Source organism: Xiphophorus hellerii, chromosome 4, assembly GCF_003331165.1.
Source record: "Xiphophorus hellerii strain 12219 chromosome 4, Xiphophorus_hellerii-4.1, whole genome shotgun sequence".
Taxonomy (NCBI): domain Eukaryota; kingdom Metazoa; phylum Chordata; class Actinopteri; order Cyprinodontiformes; family Poeciliidae; genus Xiphophorus; species Xiphophorus hellerii.
In genome coordinates, this window is record NC_045675.1 from 1,992,499 (window position 1) to 2,016,856 (window position 24,358).

The window sequence follows — 24,358 nt, forward strand, 5'->3', positions numbered from 1 at the left end:
GGGTGAAAGCTTTTTGTGTCTATTGAGCATATTAAGCACGTCTTTAAGGCCCTACATTTATGGAAATAAAAGGAAAGGTGGCACGCAGGTGAAGCAGACATCAGGAATCGCCACTTTTTACGGAGGAGCTCTAATTAGACGGCAGGCTGGACGCGGCCCTGACCGATCAATGTGCCCGGCTCTGAGCAGCGGCCGCGGCGTGGGAGGAAGATGGTGAAAAGGAAAACATTGATTATTTTTTTCTTTTAAGAATAAATAAAGCTGTCTTGTCTGTTGAGGCCGAAGGACGGAGAGATCGAAATCTCCAGCAGTGAATAAACTGACCACAGGGAGTAAAACTGGAGCAAAAACAAATTAAAAACACGTCTAAATATGAAAAACATAATTTTACATCCAGTCCTCAAAGATAACTGATGTGGTTCATTTTAGGCTTTCACTTCTTAATTTAACTTTTAAGCTATATGCCAGGCCAGGGGTGTTCAAAGTGCGGTCTGTGGGCCATTTGTGGCCCCTGGACTGATTTTATTTGTGGCCCCAGCTGCAGTTCATCACTGCAAAAACACAAAATCTTGCCAAGTAATTTTGGTAGCAGTTTTATGCATGTCTCTTCATGGATGTTTGGTGTTTCTTGGATTGTTTTTGAACTTCTCAGCCAGTTTCCCTTCATTTGAGGACCAGTTAGGATCAAACTGTTGGAGAGTCGACAGAAATTGATGATCCAGGAGGAAAAGGAAAAGCTGATTTTGTTTCATCACCTCACCTTCTGCTGCTTTTTAAATCCCGGTTTCCTGCTTTGTCCCCCAAGTTGTTTGTTCAGATTTATGTTTTTTAAAATCTGAATCCACGCAGACACCTCTCCCGCTGATTCCTACACTCTGTGCCAGTTTGACACCTTCAGATGTTTGTTAGTTTTACTCCTCCAGGCTTTTTTATGGATACAGGAATTTGCACATATTAATGGAAAATGATGTTTAATAAACAGGAGGACAATGCAGAAGGCTGAAATTAGCGCCGCGTTGCGTTTAAGGACAATATTTCGTTTGTGTGCTTGGCAGAAGGCCTGCAGCATCTAACGGTGCATTCATGGACATGAATACACTGACTGATGATGGATTCACTTAAAACATAATTTTCTGGGTTATACGGAGGACTAATCCTGCCAAAATTGGCAACTTAAATAGAAATAAACAAATGTCTTGAGAGTCATTAATGTATCAGCTGAAAAACTAGATTTTTTTTCCAAATTAATTTTCATTAATATCTTGTTGGAAGAGGTTTATGTTTTAACTGGTAGATTCCCAGTTTTAAAATTGTTTTTCTCGAGTAAAACTCTCTACACCGGCGGTTTTCAAAGTGGGAGGCGCGCCTCCCCTAGGGGGCGCCAGAGCACTTTAGGGGAGGCGCGGTGCGAGGGAAAAAATAAACCGGAAAAGAAGCTATCTGCTTGCTGTGTTGCGCATAGCGTGCGTAATTGTTTTTTCCTTTGTATGCCTCCGCTCTTTCATACTGCACGCTCTTTTAGCTCGAGATAAATTGTTTAGATGAGCCACAAAAAGAGCTCCACGATTTTGCAACTGTTTAGGTTTTTGATTTATTTTTTAATTTCAAGGAAATGTGCAACATTTACAGATGTGTTCCAAAGATCTGATCAAAATGTTTTTGTTAAGATGTAAAAACACTGTTGGTATCTCAAACATTAAACTCAGAATCTCAGATGTAACGTTTGTTTGAGAAAATGGTTGAAAAATGAGTTTGGGGTTCTTACCATTAGAATAAGAAGGCGCAGCAGGCATTGTGCTCCTTGGAGGGGGGCTCACCCTTTCATACTTTGAAAACCCCTGCTCTACACAAATCCTCTTTGTGATTACAAACAAACTTCTCAGAAAATGAATGAAGGTTACAAATTCCTTTTAGAAGATTTTTTGGGACTTTGCCTGCGTTTTATTTCAGCTTTGCTTTGACTCTTAGCTGCTCCGTGTCGGATTTCTGTGTTTTCAAAAAGAGGACGAAGCTTGAGGTCAAGTGAAGTCGGCCTCGCAATAACTAACCAAAAGAATGTGCTAAGAGTTCAGACCATTTCAATTTCAGCATCGCTTTGATATATGATTATTGAAAATTGCTTTGGTGAAAGAAGCAGAAAGTAATAACAAATATATTTCAGCAAAGAGACATAAAATGCTTTTTCTTCAATAACTTTCATTCCTATTTAGCTGTAATTTCCTGGCTTAGCTTGAATCACGTCTAAACATTTTGGTCTGAGCTTATTGAGATAATGTTGCATTGATTATGCATTAGACATAAAAAGAAGAGTAAAAAAAGGAAATGGAAATCAGTGTCAGATCTCACAGCGAACACATTCATGCTTAGCTAAACTCACAGCTATTTGTTTTGTTTCTGTACATTTATGATCTAGTTATGATCATAGATTTTGTGTTGTTTTGTCATTTTATCCATATTGACTTTTTTTATCTCCAACAAAAACACAATCAGAGATAAAACTGCATAAAAAGATAGACATTTTAGATTAAAAACTCTTATTTTCTATCCAGAGTTTCAGCTTCATCTGGTTCAAATTCTGTAAAATTCAACCAAACGGTTCCTGAAAGAGAAGTCAACAAATCAACCCTGTGCTGCATTGTGAAGCAGGAAGTGATTATTTGAGTATTTATTTAGCTGCATCATGTTGTACAAGTGACCATATTTAGGCAAAAAAAAATTATTTTCTTATTTAGAAAAAGGATTTTATTATTTATGTGTGTATTTTTTATATTGTATAAAATAAGGTTAAAGCTGAAGTATGTAACTTTTATAAAAAATATCTTTTCACATGTTTGTTGAAACTATCACCACTTATGATGTATGTTATGGGACAGATAATCTCCCAGTGCAAACTAGAAACAACCAATCAGAACCAGGAGGCGGGGCTTAGCGCTGTCAATCACAACCTCATGTGGCTACCCCTCTGCTACGCTACAGCTAGCTACCCTGCTGTGAATGCTCACGCTAGTTAGCATTAGCCACCAGTGACAGCGGATAACAGTGAGTTGTTTCTCTGCTATAGCACATTTAGCAGCATGTTCATGAGAATGATTGACAGCGCTAAGACCCTCCTCCTGGCTCTGATTAGTTGTTTCTGGTGCATTTCGTCAGGAATAAGAGCTCAGCAGGAGGTGGAGATTAATCTTTTCACAAATTATCTGTCACAACATGGCGACAGTTTAAACGAATATGAAAGAAACAAAATTTTCTTATTTAAATTACGTATGTATTTTTTAAATTACTAAAATAATCCACCTGTTTCAGCTGGATTATTCAGATTCTCACGTCCACAATCCAACATAATCTGAAAACTGTTGAAATTTCCTTCAGATTCTCACAAAGTTTCCATCGTAGCTTTTGTTTTTGTGCTCTTCTTGTTTGGTTGAATCCTTGAGTTGTGAGTTTGGTTTGCAGTAAAGACCGAGGCGCTCGGCGTGCTGAGGGTGGGGCGATGACACGTCGCTGCCAACCCGACCTCCATTTTAATCTCTTCATCTCCCCCAACGTTCATTTCAAATTAAAATCTCCGTCTCAGAGGTCGGCAGCCTCTGAAGCCGTTGGTAGTGTGTGCGGCTGGCTGACGGAGTTTGTCGACTCCAGACTTCATTAGGCAGTGATCTCTAATTTGCATCAAACTCCAACCAAATGAAGGTTCCCCTTAATGCCATATTTGTTTCGCTCACAGCAGTAGACGCCGTGTTGCAGTGGGGTATTAAAGTATCGGGTGGCTGTGTGTGCGGCCCGTTTCTGAATGACCGTCAGAGCCGGTAATGACTCTGGGACAAAACAGATTCATCAGGGCGCTGAACTCAAAGCCAATCAGGCTGCTAATGAAGCCAGCGGCATAACGAGGAGACGACTAACAGCCACCAACTCGCTCTGCGGATGACCTTCACAACTCCCTTCTCCGTTTGCCTTTACATTCAGACATGCACCCGATGGGCAGAAGGCATCATGGAGACCTCGTTTCACCACCAAGGTTAATGCTAACAGCTGTTGTTCTGCCAAGTGAAGAACTTCATGGTTCTTTGTTTCAAACGGCAGTTCTCCGTGCTACTTTCAGTGTCTAACAGTTGAAGGAAACCATTTTGTTTTTATTCTGTTTTACAAAAACAGGGAGAACAGAGGAGGTCTCTGCTAAAACGCAAAGAAACACAGAAACAAGATAAAACAGACAGTAAAAAACACAATATTAAAATAAAAGCAATATCTCATAGACCAGTGGTTCCCAACCCTGGTCCTCCAGACTCACTGCCCTGCATGTTTTAGGTATTTTCTTGCTTCAGTCCAGCTGATTTAAATCGATGACTGATTAACAGGCGTTTGTTGAACTGCAATCAGTTGAATCAGGAACATTAAAGCAGGGAAACCTAAAACATGCAGGCCAGTGGGCCTTGAGGACCAGGCCGGGGAAACGCTGTTATAGAACGTGTACAATTTGTCAAAATTACATTTTTGCTTGAAAGTCTTTCAAGGGCAGAAATGATTTCAATTGAAGTTAGCGATGTAGCGTTAGCTTCTGCTAAATATCGTGCAGGTGTAACCCTTTGCATTCGCTTACCGTGTCAAAACGTTAATCAAACAAAAACAGTTACGCTTTAGCATTAGCCCAACTAATGTTTGCATTTTACGGCTAGCACAGCTAACGCTTTAGTTAGCGGTGGTCGGCTAAACCAGTAGCTTTTTTTTCCTTTTATCTCTCCAGAGAAATGATAAAAAATCATGTTAACCTAAATTTGTTCCCTATGAAACTCAGTTAAATGTTAGCTCTGCAGTTTGAGGCGTTGTCTGTCTTTACTCACCGGTTTAATGTTCTCAAATCGGTCAGGTCCTTCTGGTTGCTCAAATGTTTGTATCAAGCAGCTTAGTGCAAGTAAGGCGATCCCATAAAAGCATCAAGTTTCTTTCCCACCATGAAATGTAGAAATTAAAGGGATTCCTGCACAACCATTATGTTTATTCCAGCATTTTATTGATGATTTCTAGGTGCAAAATAATGATAATCTCAATCCTTCCTGATTTAGAGGAGATTAAAACGAAATTCAGTCGCCTGCATTTCACCAGGACTTTTTACAGCTTCCAGTTTAACTGAGTTTAATGTTTTTCATGTTGGTAACTAAAAAATGTTTAAACTTTAAATTGAAAGCTTGAGGTGAATCTCCAATTTTAGCAGAGGATATTCAGGCCTAAAAGAAGGCTCACCTCATTAAAATATTAATTATTTTGTTCAAAAAGGAGAATATTTACAGCTAACGCCAAAATATGAACTGAAAAAGATTAGAAACGCACCAAAGAAATTCACGACAGCTTCTTCCATTAAAGTTTTGCAGAGTTTCACTGCAGCAGGCGCTTTTATTTTATATCTCACTTTTTATGTGCATTTTTAATACGTCTGATAGGATTCAGGAGCAGCTGTGAAGCAGTGCAATAAAACTAAAAAAAAAAAAAACTCCTCCCAAAGTTTGCGAACCTCCGGGGAAATGTGTCCTGACGCGGAGCAGACAGCAGCTGCACCCAAACAGAGTTTCAGGTGCAGTTTCTTCACTTCTGATGAGAAAATCATTGCTGCCGCGCGGCTACCTGCCGGGTCACATACAGAATAATGAGAAAATTATTGGTAAGTGCGGCAGGATTACAGGCTCTCTGCAGCCTCCTTTTGATCTGGCCTTGTCTTTCTGTTTGGCTTTAGGTGCCTTTGACTCTTTTGTTCGCTCTGTCGTCGCTCTTCGTGTTTCGGCTGCATTTGTTCATCCTGCTGAACCTGCTGAAATTACCAACGCCTTTCATCTGTGCACAGGAGTTATTGGCTGATGGTTTTGGCTCCACTGCAATAACTTTTGTCTGAACTTTGTGAGGAGCTCCTCTCTGTAGAAAAAAATAAATCTGCTGAATTATGGCGTTAATAACAGTGTGAACCGACTTCTCAATCAGGTTCTGCTTTTATGTGATGATAACTCCATGTTGAAGCTGTGGGAAATTTAATTCACAAAGTTTTACCAGATTTAATAAAAGCGGCTGCTCTTGAGCGAATTCACCCTAAACTTTCCAGATACCAGCAGACAAATGAATGTTTTCAGAGATATATTTGACATGTTTTATCGTTTCTCTATATGTTTTACCTGTTTTGTGTGAATGCAGCTGTATGAGATAAAAATGACTTTAACCAAGTGGTACCAGGTCCAGTTGGGAAACCCAAACGGCTCTCTCTCCAGTGAAACTGCTTCTTGTTGTGGTGGATAATAAAGTTTTTTCAGACAGAAGGTTTGTCTACTCACCTGAAACCTTATCAGATGCATGTTCAGTGGGATCAGCCAATCACAGAGCTGCAATTTTAATTTATTTTTAAGAAATGCATTTTTTCTTTTTAGCTTTTTAATGTTTAAATCAAATATGACTTGACCTGAAGGGATTCACTGTCAGTGTTTCAGTTTCTCTCTGGATGTTTGAGGCAATAATTATAACTTCAGTTTTGTCCTGATTAATTTTTTGTAATTTTTATTCCACTTATAACTTAATATTACTTAATATCTAAGCGTGTTTTCACACCTCATAGTTTGGTAGACTCAGTTCAATTGGGGACCAAAGTTGCAACATTTGTTGCATTTCCAGCTGCTGCGTCGTCTGTCACAAACCAACCAAACCCTTTGAGCAACCTGTTCACCTCCTGGCCTGTGGGGGGCGCTGCACCGGGAGCCACTGAAGGAAACAACACAAAACCTCTGAAGACACTGAGCACAACTTCCTTCTTCATTTATGTAAACAAAAATGGAGTAGCATCAGATTTTAGTGTTTGGAGGATTTCTCATTTTCTTCTGCTAGCGCTAGGCTAGCATGTTTGTTTGATTGTATTTACCCAGAATGCCCTGCACTGTACTCCACTTCCGGCTTTTGGAGCGGTCTCTGGTCCACTTGGTGTTCACATGGGGATTCAAATCGAATCAGAGTTCACTTCAACCACAGGTTTGTAGGTTTGTAGCTTAGCATTCACACCTCACCAACCGAACCGGACTTTCTAATCCACAGGTTTAGAAAGTCCTGGAGTTGAATTAAAGCGGAATAAACAGGACTGCAGCCAAAAATACAGTAAACTGCCCTATCTGGAGAGCTGTGTGTCGTCAGCATGGCTTTGAAAATTAATGCGCCGTATCCTGGTGACACAATACAATGGTGGGAATTAATAATAACCTTTATTTAACCAAATAGAAAAAAACCGATCTGTTTCTAGATGGACCTGGCAAGAATAGCAGCACAGTTTACAAATATCAATATTTATATTCAGTCAGAAAAATATGTTTAGTTTTAAAACCATCAGAGCATAAAATACTAAAATAAAGAATATAAGAATCAAAATCAATGGCAGTTAAAACTCTCGTCCTCACCGTCTTTCAGCAACACTTTCAGTTCTCCAAGAGTCACTTTCTCTGTCAGTTTAAACTCTTTCTGAACGTCAGCATATGTAACTGCTCCCTGACCCAGATCTGTCCTAACTCTGGGAACAAAGTTTAAAAAGTAGAGGACCTGAAATTGAGCCTTGTGGAACGCCGTATTCTCCAAGCTGGATTTGGTGACAGTAATGCAGACAGAACTGCATTAACAAAGTCCAAATCACAGCTAAAAGTCGCTCTGCATCCAACCCCAGTCACACGTTTGACCCTGTTCCCGGTTACCAAGGTGACAACCCAACCACTCCATCCACAGTTCAACAATCGGTCAGAGTCGCCTTCCCTGCTCCTCGCAGTGCGGCGGCCCTCAGGGCCCACTGTCCGGCTCCCTCCAGGCGTTCCTCTGCTGCCTTACGGCCGACTCGTGAACAACTGAGCGATCTGGAGGCTCGATGCTCCTGAGGAGGTGAGGCGGTTGTTTGAATCAGCAGCAGAGGCGCATCAGAAACATAAAGGACGGTTTGGAGCAGGATGGAGAAACACCGCCATCGGGTAAAGTTTCCCTCTGAGGCTGAGAAGTTTTCTCCCCTTTATGGCTGGAACAGACTCCCGGTCCCCCTCCACTCCTCTGTCCTCCTCCAAATAGAAGATTTATTATTTATTACCAGCACAGCAGTGGAGTTCTTTCTTTAAATCTGCCCAAAACAGAAACAGTCTGGGGCTTTGTGGAGGAGAATCTTCAGAGCACGATATTAAACGAGCAAGGCACATAAATCAAACTATGAAACACAAAGCAAACGCAAGACAGACTTTTTATTCAGGGATAGAGATGGCGTTCCTCAGTCGCACTTAAAGGAAAAATATTCTGCAAAATAATTTTTTTAGTATTTTGATACTTCCATTTGAGTTTCTGCTGCTTCTAAAAACAGCCAAACAATTAAAATAATAAAACGTCCAGATGTTTTTAATAAATTATTGGTTTTTTGATGTCTGGAAAATGAGCCGTTTCAAAAGCCTCCTGATAGATAAGTCACAGCGCCGTTACCTAGCAACCCAAACTGAGCCCAACTCTTTACCTAGCAACCCAAACTGAGCCCAACCCGTTACCTAGCAACCCAAGCTGATCTCCAGCACGTTTGGTCAGCTGGTTTTACTGCTGTACAATGGCTGTTGAAGCAGACCAGAGTTTTATTGTTGACTCACCATCCAGAAACCACCTGATGCTTCCTGGTGGTTGTGCAGGATTCTCCACTTCCAGGGGAAATTTAATGTCCTCATAACTCAGTATTTTAAACAACTTGTTTATGGTCATGCTGTGGGTAGCAGTCTGTTTCTGAGCTTCTGACTGAAGACTGTTGCTATCATGACATGCTAACAGCTCAATATCTGGACAGCAGAGTTGATACGAACTGAATGCGCTGCTAATCCGCCCCATTTGCTTTTGCCGCTTCTCTTTAAACCTCTGAATGGCTGCATGGTTAGAACGTCCACGACTTTCTAACTTCTTCCTTTCCAACTCCTCTGGGATTTTGGGTCATAGTTCAGAGTTTATTTGATATGCCAGTCAGCTGCTCCTGGTTGTAAACACATTGTTGCCATGGTTACATATCTTCATAACTGTCCAAAAGGAAATTTTAAAAAAAAGTAAGAGCAGAAGTCTTTCCAACGGTGCAGCATCAAAATCTGGAGGGAATAATTGTCAGAACGTGAAAAGCTTCAACCAGAAGGAACAAAAGAAGGAAGAACATCATCAAACTCAGAAACAGTTAATTTCACCCTGAAAGTTTGTAACTTCAGAGAAAACTTTGGTAACCTAAGCTGACCTGAGTCACAGCGGATCGTCATTTCCTGTGAAAACCTCAGGAACGCCTCATCGATCTCTGCTGGAGGTCGTCCGCTCGCATCGTCATCTCATCATTCCAACAGGAACTAATCTGTGGCGATGTTTCTTCAGGAACGCTTTCGTTTGCCTCCCGGTTTCTGTTGAACTTTTCGTTCCAGATTATCGTGTCTCAAGGAGAAATTCAACCTTTCATCCGCTGATGTCGATGTGTATTAATCAGAGTCTTTGTGCCGCCAGCAGAGATATCAAAGCTGAGGATTCAGAGTTATTGACCTTGAGATGACATTGATTTCCCTGTTAGAGATGAAAAGGAGTTTGCTCTGAAACCTGTAAATATTTTCTGCAGAGGGTAATGATGATTGATTTTCCACTTTTATTGGCTCTGGGTGTCGATGCTTTCTTCAGGTTGATGTAGAAACAGAAAAATCCTCAAACTGCTGTTTGTGAAGGGCTAGCAACAGAATGCTAATGTCTGCGCCGCAGATATTATTATACCTGCTGAGTGTGGATGGATGGATGGATGGATGGACGGACGGACGGACGGACGGACGGATGGATGGATGGTTGGTTGGATGATTGGATGGTTGGTTGGTTGGATGGATGGATTTATTTAGTTTTATTTGTTCTTGCTGTAATTGTCTGTCAGATTAAAACTTTATTTTCTTCATTCTGGTTTGATTTCGGGTTCATCTCCAGTTCAAACTGCAGAACTAATTCTCTGAAATGTTTTTCATGCGAGACAGGAAATCAGGAGAAGCTGGATGCAAATGAATGAAGTTTTGTAAAGTGCATGCGGCGTCCGACTCCCAGACCCAAACAAAAAGCAACTCGTGGGTTTAATTGCTGCAGCCTGAGCGACTTCCCGGCCCGGCCCAGTTCTGTGCTGCGAATCACAAACCGGACTTAATGGTGTCTGTCGGACTCTTGTAATGGAGTCGACGCAGTCGGGGGACGCAAAGCGCTTCCGGTAAAAACCAGGATGATTGCCTTTGTTCCTCAAGAGTTCTCATCAGCGAAAAAGGCGTTCGCTGAAGAAAAACGGCTAATGAGGGATTAAATGTTAGCAAAACAGCATCAGCAGATCTGGTTCCTGCCGGAAATATTCACAGAGGAGCGGCTTTTAAACATGGCTGACTGGAGATGAAGGCATTTACATAGAGAACAGAACTTGTTCTCTGAGTTGGAAAGCGTTTTGTGTTGTGTTCCCGGTGGACAGAAGAAGAAGAAGAAGAAAACGAGGAGGAAGATGATTGACGCGACTCCCTGCTGATGTCTGGGTTGGGCTCGTCTCTCCGTCATTAAAACCCCATTACATTCCTGTTAATGTACATTTAATGATGCCGGATCGTCCTTCACATGCAGCTCACTGAAAACAAAAACAGACTGATGCGCCAGCCATACGGAGGCCTCTACCTGCCAAAATTAACACAAAATATTTAACTGGATAAATTATCACAGGGATTTCTATTAAGTATAAATATTTCAAATCTGTTTGGCTTGAGAGAAGATGTCAAAGACGGATTGATATAATATTTTTTTTATAGTTTTCTACAGTGTATGACAGCTATTAGAAAACACAATATAGAAAATTATTGCATAAGTGAATAGAATAAAAAATACAGCTAACTTTAAAATAAAGGAAACAAACATTAGGATGAAAATGAAAAGAAAAGCAGACATAAAGACATCTGAGTGTCAAAAAAAAGAAATTTGGCTAACAGATGCAAACATGCAGAAAACACGCGGATGGTTAAAACACAAAACAAATCCAACAGAAAAACGCTGCCGACGATTGAAACGAGCAAATGAAAAATGCTCCGACCATTAAAAAGGAAAAATGCTGCTAACGAAACCAACTTGAAATATGACATGCTGCAAAATGGAAGTCCTCCAGACCACTAGGGGGAGTCTGGAGTGGGTAATATTCTCTATGTAAATAGCCTAATGTTAAATAAACATTACTTACGTTTCATCTTCTCTTGTTTGGATTTAATTGCTTGTTTCAGCTAATATTTGTTCTTCTAAATCTATTAGAATAGAAACATGTTTTGTAATGAACATGTAACATTAGTTTGTTTATCTTGTTTTCATCCTACAATAATGGATAAATATATTTATAACTATTTTCAATTTCATTGATTGCAGTTGGACTGTTGATTAAAATATTATTATTATTATTATTATTGTGTGTTTTAGTTGGAATAATCTAAACTAATAACACTGTAAAACACTAAATGTTTGAAACAGATGCAGTATAACAAACCTTTTCTTTTCTTCCTCCATCTTTCTTCTGGATATCATGACGTCCCATTTTTACTAAGAGTCTGGTCCCAGACTGATGGTTTTCATACCACTGATTTGTTGGTCGACTCCCCCTAGTGGCCTGGAGTACTGCCGCTTTGTGGCGCAACTTTGGAACATTTCGCATTTACTGTTGTTTTATTGCGTAATTTTCCTCCTTTCTTCTGCTTCCTGTGGCATCATTTTGTTTAAATTTCTTTTATTGTTTTTGTTTTTTCTTCTATTTTCTGCTATTGTAGCATTTTTTGCTAGCAGTGTTTTTTAGTTTTGTTTTTGTGAGTTTTAGTTTGCATCATTCATGCTGCACTTACACCTGTAATACGTACCTTTTCTCCCACCCAGATGTTTTTGTCTGTTTGTCTTTACTTTTAGCAATAATTCCTTTATTTTAAATTTAGTATCATTGCTATATTTATTTATGCATTGATCTGTTATTTTATTTGTTTTATGTTGGCCAACAGTCAGATGGAAGCAGAAGACATTATGCTTCACAGTAGCTCCAGTTATTGGACTTTCATTTTCATTCCAGTTCATTTTAAATATGATTTAGAGTAAATAAAATGATTACCAGCAGTTTTTATCTGACTTTAAGCTTCCTGTCTGGAAGTGTGTGGAAAGCTGCTCTCTAGGATCTCTGCTGCTCCTCAACACTTTTCCAGTTTTGTAATTTCGCAAGAAAATTAGCTCCATGATGAGTTTGACCTGCCGCCGCTGATATCTCGACCTGTGAAGGTTTGGGGAGTGGCAGCGATAATCTGAAAATGGACAAAACCGTCTGAGAGCAAATCTGTTTTCCCCGCAGCAGGAGGAAAACAGGAAGGAGAAATAAACCTGCTGGTGTTCATCCACAGACGACTGGAACGACTTAAACCAAAACATACTGGTGTGTTGGAATGGCCTAGTCAAATCCAGACGTAAAACCAACCAATTGAGACAAGAGTTGAAAGTTTCAGTCTGTAGATATTCAAGGCTGCAGGTAAAATCAGTTCTGACTCAAGAAGGCTGAATGAAAATGCACGCCGCACTTTTCAGATTCTTGATTGTGAATCAATCTGAAATCAAAACTTTTCGTCCCACTTTCACACCGTGCATTACGCGCTGAAGGCCTGCAGCACGGCGGCTTTCACTGAGGTTAAAGGTGGGAAAAGGTGAAACGTTTTGCAGGTTGATTCACGTCTGAGAGGGAAAAAAGTCAGAGATCAATAATCAAAAGTTTCTCCCAAATGATGAGAAGTTGACCTTAAAATTACTGAACAGCTTCAATATTTGCCATGTTTTTGGAGTTTATATCGGTTCAATTATTTTTCAAACTGTTACCTCGTATAATTAAACTCACACTAAATCAAAAGTGGATTTTTCTCATTTTCCCGTTTGAAATTTGTTGCCGCTGTAATAAAATCTGGATTAATTTAAAGGCTTTTCACCAAAGTTATGCAAATAAATATAGAGGACGTTGTGATTTAATGAAATCTGCACTGAGCCGCTGTGTGGACAACGAGCTGCTGCACATAAAGATGTAATTTAATAAGCGAGTCAACATATTGGAGAGCGGAGTTTATTATGATGCTTTCAAATTACAGATAAAATCAGAAAAAATGAATATTTACAAAGTACAGAAGCAAAGGAAGTCAGATTATTTTATTTTTAAGAGAACATATCTGATCCTAAAACAAGACTGCTGGAAAAACAGAAAATGATAATCTCTTGAAATGTTGCTCTTTGCCGTCAGGAAGTTCAGAGGAGGCGATCACATTTATGTTGAATTCCTCCATAAACTGTTTCCAGGTCCGGTTTCAGGTCCTGCAGCGGATCGGAATCACGTTTCTCTGTGAGTGGCGGCCCGCAGCACCATGAGCCGTTACCTGCTGCCCCTCAGGAAGATCTGTGCAGTAAATCCAGCCATTACCGGGAATGTCTGCAGAGATTATCGACCTTTCCCCTGCCGTGGGTCCGGACCCGGCCCGCCTCGGGTTTCTGTCAGCAGAACCAGAGCCAGAACCGGCTCAAGGTTCTGGTTCCAGAGGACGGCTGGAAGACCTCAGGTCCATCTAATGATGGAGGAGAGGCAGGATGAAACCAGAAACGGTTTAAACCGTTTCATGAAATCTATAAAAGTCTTGATACAGAGAGTGGCACCAGAACATCATGCTGGTTCTGCTGGGTTCTGATGGAGCAGGTTATGGATCTGTTCATGACCTGCAGATTAGACGACTGGCAGAAATGATCTAACAGCCTCAGCCATCACATTGTTTATTATTTATTCTATGATGTTTACATCAGTTTTAAACTGTCCCACTGAACGCTGCTGTAAACATCGTCACACATAAAGCAAAGTTCAGTCACCAGAACAGATGCAGAAATTTTTGCAATTTCTTCTGTCCTAAAAAACAGCATTTTGACGTGTTTTTGTTTCTTGTGTTACTTTCTAAACAGACGCGTAGTAAAAGTGCCGATTTGTGGCACACTTAGCTTTCCATATATCTCAACACAACTTTTCATCCCTGCAGCAGCCTGCACAACAATATCAGTTTTACACACAATCATCGTTGTAAGCAATATTTTGCACAAGAGCAAACTTTTAATTATCATCTCTTACAGTTTTTGTGCAAATCGGACTTTTCTCGGTCATAAATCCTTGCTCCAACATGGCGTATCTTGTCCTGCGGCTCGGTTCTGCAGAGTTTCTTTGGCTGTGAGGTTCAGGTGAAGTTCAGGTAGACAGCTGAGGACGAACCTTGAGGGCCGACAGAAGCAGCTGGGAGAAAATGACTCGGCAGCAAAGCGCGCCGACTCTCCACAAAGTCTGACTGCATAATCAGGGAACAGCAGGTTGGGACAAAGTCAGCCCAGTCCAAGTTCCTCCGGGTCAGCGAGAGAGTTCTGGAAAGTTTCCTAACAGACGGACGCAGAGTGTGACTCGGTGGTAACCGTGGTAACCCTGCCAGCTGCTGAGATGGGCAGACTTTAAAAACGAAGTCCGCAGAACAAAATCTGCTTCAGAAGGAAAGTTTCTCTAAGACGTTTGGACATATGAATGTTTAATAATAGTTTTTAACAACACAGAGGGCAAAATAAAGAGCAACAAAGAAAATCTTTTCATATTTTTAAGTAAAATATAATGAAAATATCAATTTCTTCTGAGGAATGAATTAATGATTTCTCAAAACTGGATATTTTGCTGAAATGACAAAAGTTTCCTTGAGTTAAATGAAGAAAAAACTGGAATAATTATCTCTGTACAGATTAAGGAGATCCTTTGACTATTTGGTTCTTTGGAAAAACCTGCTGTTAGAAACTTTGGGATGACCTTTGACCCTGTTTTATTCTCGAACATCATGTTAAATCTCCACATTAATCCAACTCCAGTCTGTTTGTTTGGGAGATGTGAACTCAACATCCAACTCTGAGTCGAACTCAAAAGCAAAAAGTTTCCATTTTTTCTTTTTTTAATATAAGTTCAGTTTTTTCAAAAGTTCATTCATTTGCAGTTTTATGGAGCTGAACTGAGGGCTTGACTTTGGTTGCTAGGTAACGTTCTGGAGTTCCGCTTTGGTTGCTAGGTAACGGGTTGAGCTAAGCTGGGGTTGCTAGGTAATGGGTTGCGCTAACCTGAGGTTGCTAGGTAACGGGTTGACTTAACCTGGGGTTGCTCGGTAACGGTTGAGCTAACCTGGGGTTGCTAGGTAACGGTTGAGCTAACCTGGGGTTGCTAGATAACGGGTTGAGCTAACCTGGGGTTGCTAGGTAACGGCGGAATGTGACTCAACAATTGGGAAATTTTTCTTCTTGAAATTTCAAGACATTAAAAAATATGAAATTATTCCCAGAAATCAGCTGGTGTTTTTTTTGTTTGTTTTTTCAAGAGGCAGTTGAGACACAAATGAAAGAACAAAAGAGTATAAAATATCAGTTTTTAAAGGTGTTTCTAACTTGTACTAAACCTCTACCGTGTGTTTAAACTTTTATTTCTTCATTAAATCCTAATCAATGGCACGGAGGAGGCTCATCTTCTGTCAGGCGTCTTTATTCAGGTTCTGTTTAATTTTAAATTGTGAAATTTGTCCAAATGAAAACCTTCCAACTCTGAATGAATCTGTTTCAGTTTTTCTGTGGGGCTGAAATCAGGCCTTTCTGCTGCTTCCCTGATATGTTTCAGTCGTTGTCCAGGTTAACCCCGTTTCCTCAGACCGTCTGAGGTTTTCATCTCTCCTCCTCTTCCTCTCTGTCTGATCGCCGGCTCCAGTCTGAGGTGCTGCGCTGCCAGAGGAGCAGATTAATGGAGCAGCTTCCTCCTTGGCAGCGATAAAACACACCCATCGCGCCCCCGGCTCTCCTCTGACGCCGCATCCAAATGGATCTGTCGCACTTCTGGAGATTAGATTAAATTTGGTGGTAATGTGAAGCCATTTTGTGAAGAGAGATAAACTACCATCTGCTCTTCTATACACTTTTTCACTCACATTCTCAGCCGTCATCAACATCCACATGATTGTTGTCTGGATGTGTCTCAGATTATCAGAACCGCTTCTTGTTTTTCAGCTTCGGTTCGCCAGCGTCCATCTGGGTTTGATCCTCCTTTCAATGCCGAGTGTTGGGCAGCGCTGGACGCCGTGGCTGCCAGCGCGCCGCAGATCGCCGGTGGGCGGCGTGGAAAACGCCTCACGCTGTTTGTTTGCCTCAGATGGATTCGCCTGTTCTTGGCGAAAAAACTGCATGCAGAGAAAAACAGTCAACAGGTTCGTCCTCCTCCCAGACGTACCGGCGTTTAGGGCCTTTGATCGGGAAAGAAAGAAGTAAATTTAGGCCAAAACACTGAAACATTTTAAGAATAATTTAATTAATTTTCAAAAAACAAAAATAAATTCCTTAAGGTCAAAAAGTCAAAAGTTTTCTGGACAACATTTCAAAATGTCTGAGCTACAAAAGTCGAACATTTACAAGAAAAATCTCAGAAATTCTGAGATTAATTTCACATATTTTTTAGAAAAAATCTTGGACATTTCTGAGCTGCAAAAGTCAAAACATTGCAAGAAAAACACAACAAAATTTGCAAGAAAAATGTTTTAGATTAATCTCAGTAATTTTCTAGAAGAAACTTTGAATTTTCGGAGCTCAAAAAGTAAAAGAATTGCAGGAAAAATCTCAGAAAGTTTGAGATTAATTTCACATATTTTCTAGAAAAAACACATGGACATTTTCTGCTTGTAAAGTCCAAAATGTTTGACTTTGGAAATTTTTTGTTTCAAAAGTCACCAATTTTCAAGAATTTTCCTGAAACAACTCAATATTTCTGAGATTTTTCTTGAAAGGTTTTTACTTTTTGAGCTCAAAGTTTTTTGTAGATAATTTCTGAGATGAATCAGAAAAAGTTTTTTCCTCGCAAATTTACAACTTCTTGAGCTCAGAGAATTTCTTTGTCTTTTCTTGAATATTAAAGAGATGAATCTCAAACTTTCAGATTTTTTTGCTAGATGTTTTCTGTGTATAATGGCCGTAATCAGCCGTTGTTCTCACTGGGTTGTTAAACTGGAAGATTTCCAGCTCCTCACGCAGCGCCACTGTTTCAGGGCGCCTGAAAGCCTCGCAGCTTCATTCATTGATCTCTACAAAGCCTTTGATACAGCAGATTTTGTAATTATGCACACTAATTAGTTCTCCCACTAACTGCAGTGTGTACTTGTTGATGGTTTCACATCAAGTCTGTTTTGTGGTTTCAGAGAGACGCTCCCAGTAAAATGCAGATGGCTCACATTCACCAGCTCAGTTTATTTCAGATTTGATGCAGTCTTTAAATGACATTGGATCTGAGCATGTGGCAACAACGAGTTTATTAACAGCAACAACAACTTTCTGGTTAAATTCAACACTAAAATGTTTAAGCTGTCTGTCTCGCTCTGCATCACTGGAAATGTTTCAAATAAACTAAAATCCTCTAAATTACATCCGACTTTAAAATGAGAATTTTCCAAGGAAAACTCTTTTCATGCCCACTTCTTTGAAAAAAAGAAAGAGAAATGTATTTTTAACAAACCCATTTTACAAATGTAGAAGAAAATCTTTGAAAAATTATGACCTACACAATATTAGAAATTTAGCATAGTTGATAATATTTTAAATCTGCATGTGAAATCTTGCTATTCTCTTCTTTTCTCTCTTTCTCATCTGTGCTTCCATCACTCTGACATTTAGGATTTTAGGAAATGTCAATGGTGAGCACTGCTAGCTAAAACATTAGCTGCACTAAAGCGCTAATCATAAACATTAGTTTTGCTAATGCTAACGCACTATCTGGCAGAAGCTAATGCTAAAGCCCTTGAAAGATTACAACTCTTGAGCACCAGTTTCATTTTGACATCATGATTTACATCTTCTATAACACCACTAGATATTATACTAGTGTTTATATCTTGTTCTCTGCTGTCTGTGTTTTATTTTGCTTCTTGTTTGATAAAGTTGAAGAGACAGGAAATGAAACTGCAGCCTAAACAGTCTTCACCACTTCAAGAGAAGAGCATGATTATTAACATTTAATTACTTGAAAAATTCATAAGTCAATAACCAAAACACCAACACAGCTGTTGAACTTTATTCAACCAAAGTTTACCAAACAAACAAGTAAATTAACGCTTTAGAATTTATGGAAAAAATAATTTAGTGGAAGCTAAGTGGCTAAATGTTTTCAAAGTTAGCTAAATTTAATATTAGCTGTTAGCAGATTAGCTAACAACTCGCCACTCATTGTTGGCATCCTGAATTATTTATATTGGAGCAGAGGTGACGTCACACTGTGTGCCACAGGAAGCGGTTATGTCAGAACAAGCAACGGGTTTGCCATTTTAAACAGTTTTTAGCATCTTAATTAGCTATTAGCATGATTAGCTTGGCTAGAATCGCCTGTAGTCTGGATGCTTTCCTTATAGAGTACCTTTGTGTTACAATGATGCTTTATTTTAGGATTTGGCACCTTTTGATTTTCATACTTTAAGATTCTTTGTGTTTTTTGTTGTGTATTTATTACATATTTATCTGAGCTGAATCCTGTTTCTAATCACCTCTGCAGCCTAAATACCTCTCAGTTCATCAGCTTTCTGTCAGATCCTCCTGGTTTTTCCACCAGGTTTTCTTGTAGTCCTCTCATGATTCATAATTTTAGATTTTATTTCTATTTTTAGTTTAATCGTTCATTTTCACTCTTTAACATGAGAAAAAAAACAGAAGAATTTTGCTGCCTTTCAGAAAGAGTCGCCGGTTTTATTCCTCTAGCTTTAAAATTACAGATCAGATACTTTCACCAAACATCCCGGCGTTTTTTTTATTTAAAAAGTGTCAGCTTTAGGTGTCTCCTTCAGATTTAATTGTTGGACCGATGCCTGCAGACTTGGGCTCTGAAAGCGAAGCAGCGGATGGGACGTTAGGAGAGACAAAGATTGTGGTAAGCAGGAGGTGATTAAAGCTGGAGTGCTTCATGGGCCGGCAGCCAGCAGGATGGAGAGCCCAGCAAATTACATTTCTGAACAGAAGGACTTCTGGCAATTACAGTTAGAACAGGAGCTTGGGGCTCCAGAAAAAGTCTTCACTTGAAAATGTTTTAAAAAATCCAAAGCTTAGTGACCAAGTGATGCTTGACATACATGATCTGATATGGAAATAGAAAATGCAAAGAATGGAAAACAATTTGATTGTTTAAATAATCCCAGATCTGTTCATTCACTTCAAAATTAAGCATATTTGCCATCAATTAAATAGTTTTAATCAATAAGTTAAAAAATCGGTACATTTCTGTCAAACAACTCAGAAATGTTGAATTTTTTGTCTGAATTTTTTTAGGAGTTAGAAAAGTTGAACATTTTCAACTTGGAACAGAAATTTAAAAATTTTTTCTAGAATTTTTTTTTCAGTTTTTTGTAGCAAATTTACAACTTTGGAAACTCAGAAATTCCTAAGATTTTTCTAGAAAATTTCTGATAGTTTTGGCAGAAATTTATCAAATTTATGTGTTAAAAGTCGACTTTGCTGCACCGAAATCAGCTTTTATTGAAATGATTAAACTTGAATAAATATGTGAAGCACTTTGAAACACTTTGATCCAGATCAAAAAACAAGAAGTTAAACTTGATGCTTTTCTTTTAATTCAGCAAACGCGCAAAATCATGTTTTAATTTTTGGACCTGTGATGAATAACATCCCCTTCCTGTACAGACAGACAACTTTTATTTGGTTGATTTTAGTTTTTTAAATGTACTTTTGACTTAACAATTTTGTCCAAAAAGTTTGGCCACCCCTGCTGTACAAAGTCTCCAACCTACTGACCAGAAATAAAGAGCTAAAAAATATTACTGACACTTTGATGCCATTCTAATGTGGAGATATGACACAATTAATCCATGAAAGGGTTTCATATTTCTTATCAAATCTATATTTACATATAAAAAACATTTATTTATGTATGTGATTCATTTACAGTTTAAAATGAACATGTCACATGTTGATATAAGCAAAAGTTTTGAATGAAAGAGAAAAATGTGATTTGCTGTTTTGTCCCATTCACAGTAAAGATCAACATCTGCTTTGAAAAGTCAAATTGAGGAAGTTCTTTGTGAAAACAAGCCGTATTGTTTTCCTGCTTTGAAGACGACGGATGTAAATGAGTTCCTCTGAGGGAGCGCGGCGGCTCGGCGGGAGGAAACCTCCCGCTTTCACTGAAGTTGTGTTGGTTGAGTTGCAGACGCCGTAATTAAAAATCTGCGCTGGAGGGGAAGCTGGGATTGATAGGAGCAAACAAAGTTACTGGTACAGGCGATCAAATTCATTAGCCGTGTTTGCAGCTCGACGCGGGGCGATACATCCTTCCAAACATTAGATGGGTCGATATCACAGTCCAGCTTGCTGAGGGCTTTTCTCAGTATGTGGCACCAGATGAATATTTATCAGTTTCTTGCTGCAGGGATTTAAACTCCCAACTGTTCACTGCAGATAAAGTTTAATATTATGATCAAAAACATGTAATCCTGTTGCATAAAGCAGTTATTCCCTCATTGATCCAATGAAAGTTCAATAAAAACGATGGCAAATTAAGTAAAAGGAGCTTAAATGAACTTCTTTCTAACATTTCTTCACTCAGAAAGACTTACAGCAGTATTTCAATCTGTGGCGGTCTAAACTTTGACTAGGCCATGGCAACACTTTGCTTTTTTTAATTTTAATGTGTAACTTACTCCCTGTGAAAGAATAGCCACACCCCTAAAGTGGGCGGGGCCAAAATAAAATGGGGGCGTGGTCATGTCTGGTGATGAGTGGAGGAGGTTTAGCGGGGCGTAGTCAGACTGTTGCACTGCTGCCAATTTAGCAACTTTTTCTCAAAAAAGCAACTAGCAACCATTGTTGCCAGATCTGACTGATAGTTTCCAGCCCAAAAACAAAATCTGCCCAAATCTAAACCTCTAATGACATTTTTTGTTGTTTTTTGTCCTTTTAAGTCTTGATGTTGCCCTAAAATTTCTGTTTTCCAATACTACTGCACAGTGAGGCTTGATTAACCCATGACTAATCATTGATGATGTCACAATCGACAGATTTTAGATATTTAAAAATAAACTGACTTATAAGATAAGTGCAATAACACGTCATTTTATTAAAAGTTTTGTGCTTTTGCCACACAGTGACAATTATTTTGAAAGAGTTTTCATCTGAAGCATTTTTAAAATGTGCAAAGCAGCAAAGATTTTAACAACTCATCCAAAGCTGTTTTTTTCCAGCCAGATTGGGTGGAAACCCGTCCAATCTGGCAACATTACTGGCAACAATTTCTTTATTGCGATGTGAAGAACCGATTGTTCTGGATTATCATTAGTTGCATCCCTAATCTGAAGAAATTAAATTCCTGAAGTCATGAACAAAAACCTTCATTTCTGTTTTGAGAGTGAAATGATTGTTTCTCAGAATTGTATTTCCTGATTAATATTTTAATATTGGTATTTTTAGTTCTATTGATTATTTCAAAACGCAGCTAAAAAACCAGCAGACTTTTAATTTAATTTTATATGTTCAATGAACTTTTCCTTTCTGCTTTTATCAGGGAAATAAAATGTTAATTATTTTATATTTTCGACATATCAGGCATACCGTACGGAGAAGCTAGTCGCTCCTTTTGCTTTACTTAAAGGAGATCTGGAGAGGATTGTAATGACTTTCGAGACAGGCCTAGTCAAAGTCCTTAATTTCCTTTAAACCTCAGTGTTTTATTATTATCGCCACGTATTCATGAATTATTTTTTAAGGTAATTGATTTTAACTCAACGCATCAGAGGGACGGGGGTTATATTTAATGTATTCTGTATTTTCTATGAAGGATAAAAAGTAAAACTTCACCCAGAAATGTAAAATATTGAAAGCAGAATATTGAGATTGAAGCATTTTCAGCAGTTCTGAGCAACAACAGGACGTTTGGAGTTGGCTTTGGTGTAATGGGTTTTTATTGGCTCTTCTGGTTGGAGTTGCTTTCTCTCCGTCCGCGCAGTGAGAATGGCTTTCTGACATCTTAATTGCCTGAATATGAGCCTTTCTGATCTAATGCCGTCTTATCAGCTTCCTCTGCTCTCTGGAAGCCGCAGGGCCTGAAACGCTGATTGTCTCAGTGACAGATATGATCAGCATTAATGCTATCATTAATCACAGCCCTAGTAATGGAATGCTAATGCTTCCAAACGCACACACATATTTATGCTAGTAGGTGAGTCCTGTGGGGGTTCTGCACAGCGGCCCAGTTGGTTCTGGTTCTGTATGTGAGGCAGAACCGGGTCTGACCGAAGCCAGAGAGTTGGAGCGGAAACGGTTTTCCACGCAGTCTGGCCGGAAAACCAGAGGAATGTTTAGGAGACGAGAAAAATCGAAAACCTGTTGGAAACGTAAACATCAACATGTGAGTCCTAAACTCCAGGGATTATTTCAGATTATAATTATTAAACATGATTATTGGGACAGAAATAAAAAATGAAAAGCAGCTCCGCATTAAACTCGATGCAGCTTTTACTCAACTGGAGAAAGTTTTGGCTCCCGGTGAAATATTGATGAAATGATTCATTCTGAATGGATTCAGTCACCAGGAGACTAACGGCAACAAAGAGCTGGGTACAATCTGCGTAACTATGGAAACGGATGGATGAACAGATGGATGTACGGTTGGATGTAGATTCTCTCCACCAGTCAGGAAAGTGTTTCCTGAACTGGTTCTTTTCCTGAACTGGTTCCTCTGGTTTGAGCCAATCAGGTTTCATTTCCTGCTTCGCTGGCCGTTAGCAGCTCGTTAATAAAAACTAATTAATCTGATGGAAAAGCTCGTTATGGAGGAAGTGTTTCCAGTCTGGCTGGACTGGGAACAGTGGGACTCCCTGATGGTTTTATATGGTTCATACTGGGTTCATGGAGCGGGTCAGAGCGGTGCTGCTGATGGCACCAGTGCAACCAGATCAGTGGGAGAACTGGGAAAGCTTATCCATCCCAGTAACAAACATGCTGCTGATTTATGGCTTTTTAATTTTTAATTTTAAAGGTTTGAACTGCTGAGCCGCTTCCTCTGCAGAGACTTTGAGTCTCGTTTGATCGCAAGACTAATCTATTATTCTATCTATTATTCTATCAGTTATTCTGTCAATTAATCGGATAAACAGATTAGCATATTCTGCACAATTTTCATCTAGCCATTTTTTGTTTTTATAATTGATTAAAAATACGTTAAAAGACGCAAACAAATAATTTTTTTAATCAGAAAATAAAAATCTTGCTGTTTAAAGTGCAGCATTCCTTGAGTGAAAACTAATTTCCAACATCAACATGTGAAAAACTTTCCCAGTTTCACACCAGTTTAAACAAAAACTGCTTAAAATCTTTTTTTCAGGATGTTAGCCAAGTTGAGCTAAAACTAAAAATATTTTTTATACAGTTATAGCTTTGTGGTCTTTCAGAAAATTGCCTTTTTTTACTCCTGTTAACGATTATTCATTTACTAAATCACTTGACAATTATTCCAATAACTGATTAATAACGATTAGTGTTTCAGCTCTACCTGTTCTGCTGTCTTTGTCTCGGTTTTGCCTCCTCAGACGCTCCAGCAGGAACATCTTTAGTCTTTGTTATGTAAAACGAACTTTCTTCTCTTTCTCTCCAACAGAGCGATTCCAGCCGAAGTTTGTTTCTTCTTCTGAAGTCTGTCTGGGTGGAAAACATCGGCCTTCAGGTGTGGGACCCTCAGGAATACGGCTGTGATGCCTAAACTCCGGCAATTCTTCTCCCTCAGGAATACTCAGAGTTTATTCTGCTGATTCTCGCAGACAGATCGTAGATAATCAGTTCGTAAGAAACTTCTCCTCCTCGCCGTTTTCCCAGGGGAAACATGATCCAGACGTTCGTCTCAATGTGACCTACTTGTTTCTGAAGGTGGAACAGTCACGACAAACAAATATGACAAATACAAGGAAAAAGAGAAAACAGATGAGAAAAACTGAAACAAGATTTTATTTAATTGTCTTTATTTTCATGAATGGAGATAATTTTAGGGACAAACAAATTTCCAAGAAAAACCATAGTAGTAGCTTGATTTGTTTCTAATCCATAGTAGTTAAATTAATTGGATTAATTAATTAATCAATGATTAATCAATTATTAAAATAAATGTCAACTGATTTAGCAATTGATTAATTGTTAATTTTAGTATACAGACTCAAAATTATGCCATTTCCTGAAGAAACAGCACAACCAGTACGATGTTTTAGATTTAGTTTTTTCATCCAAGACTCAG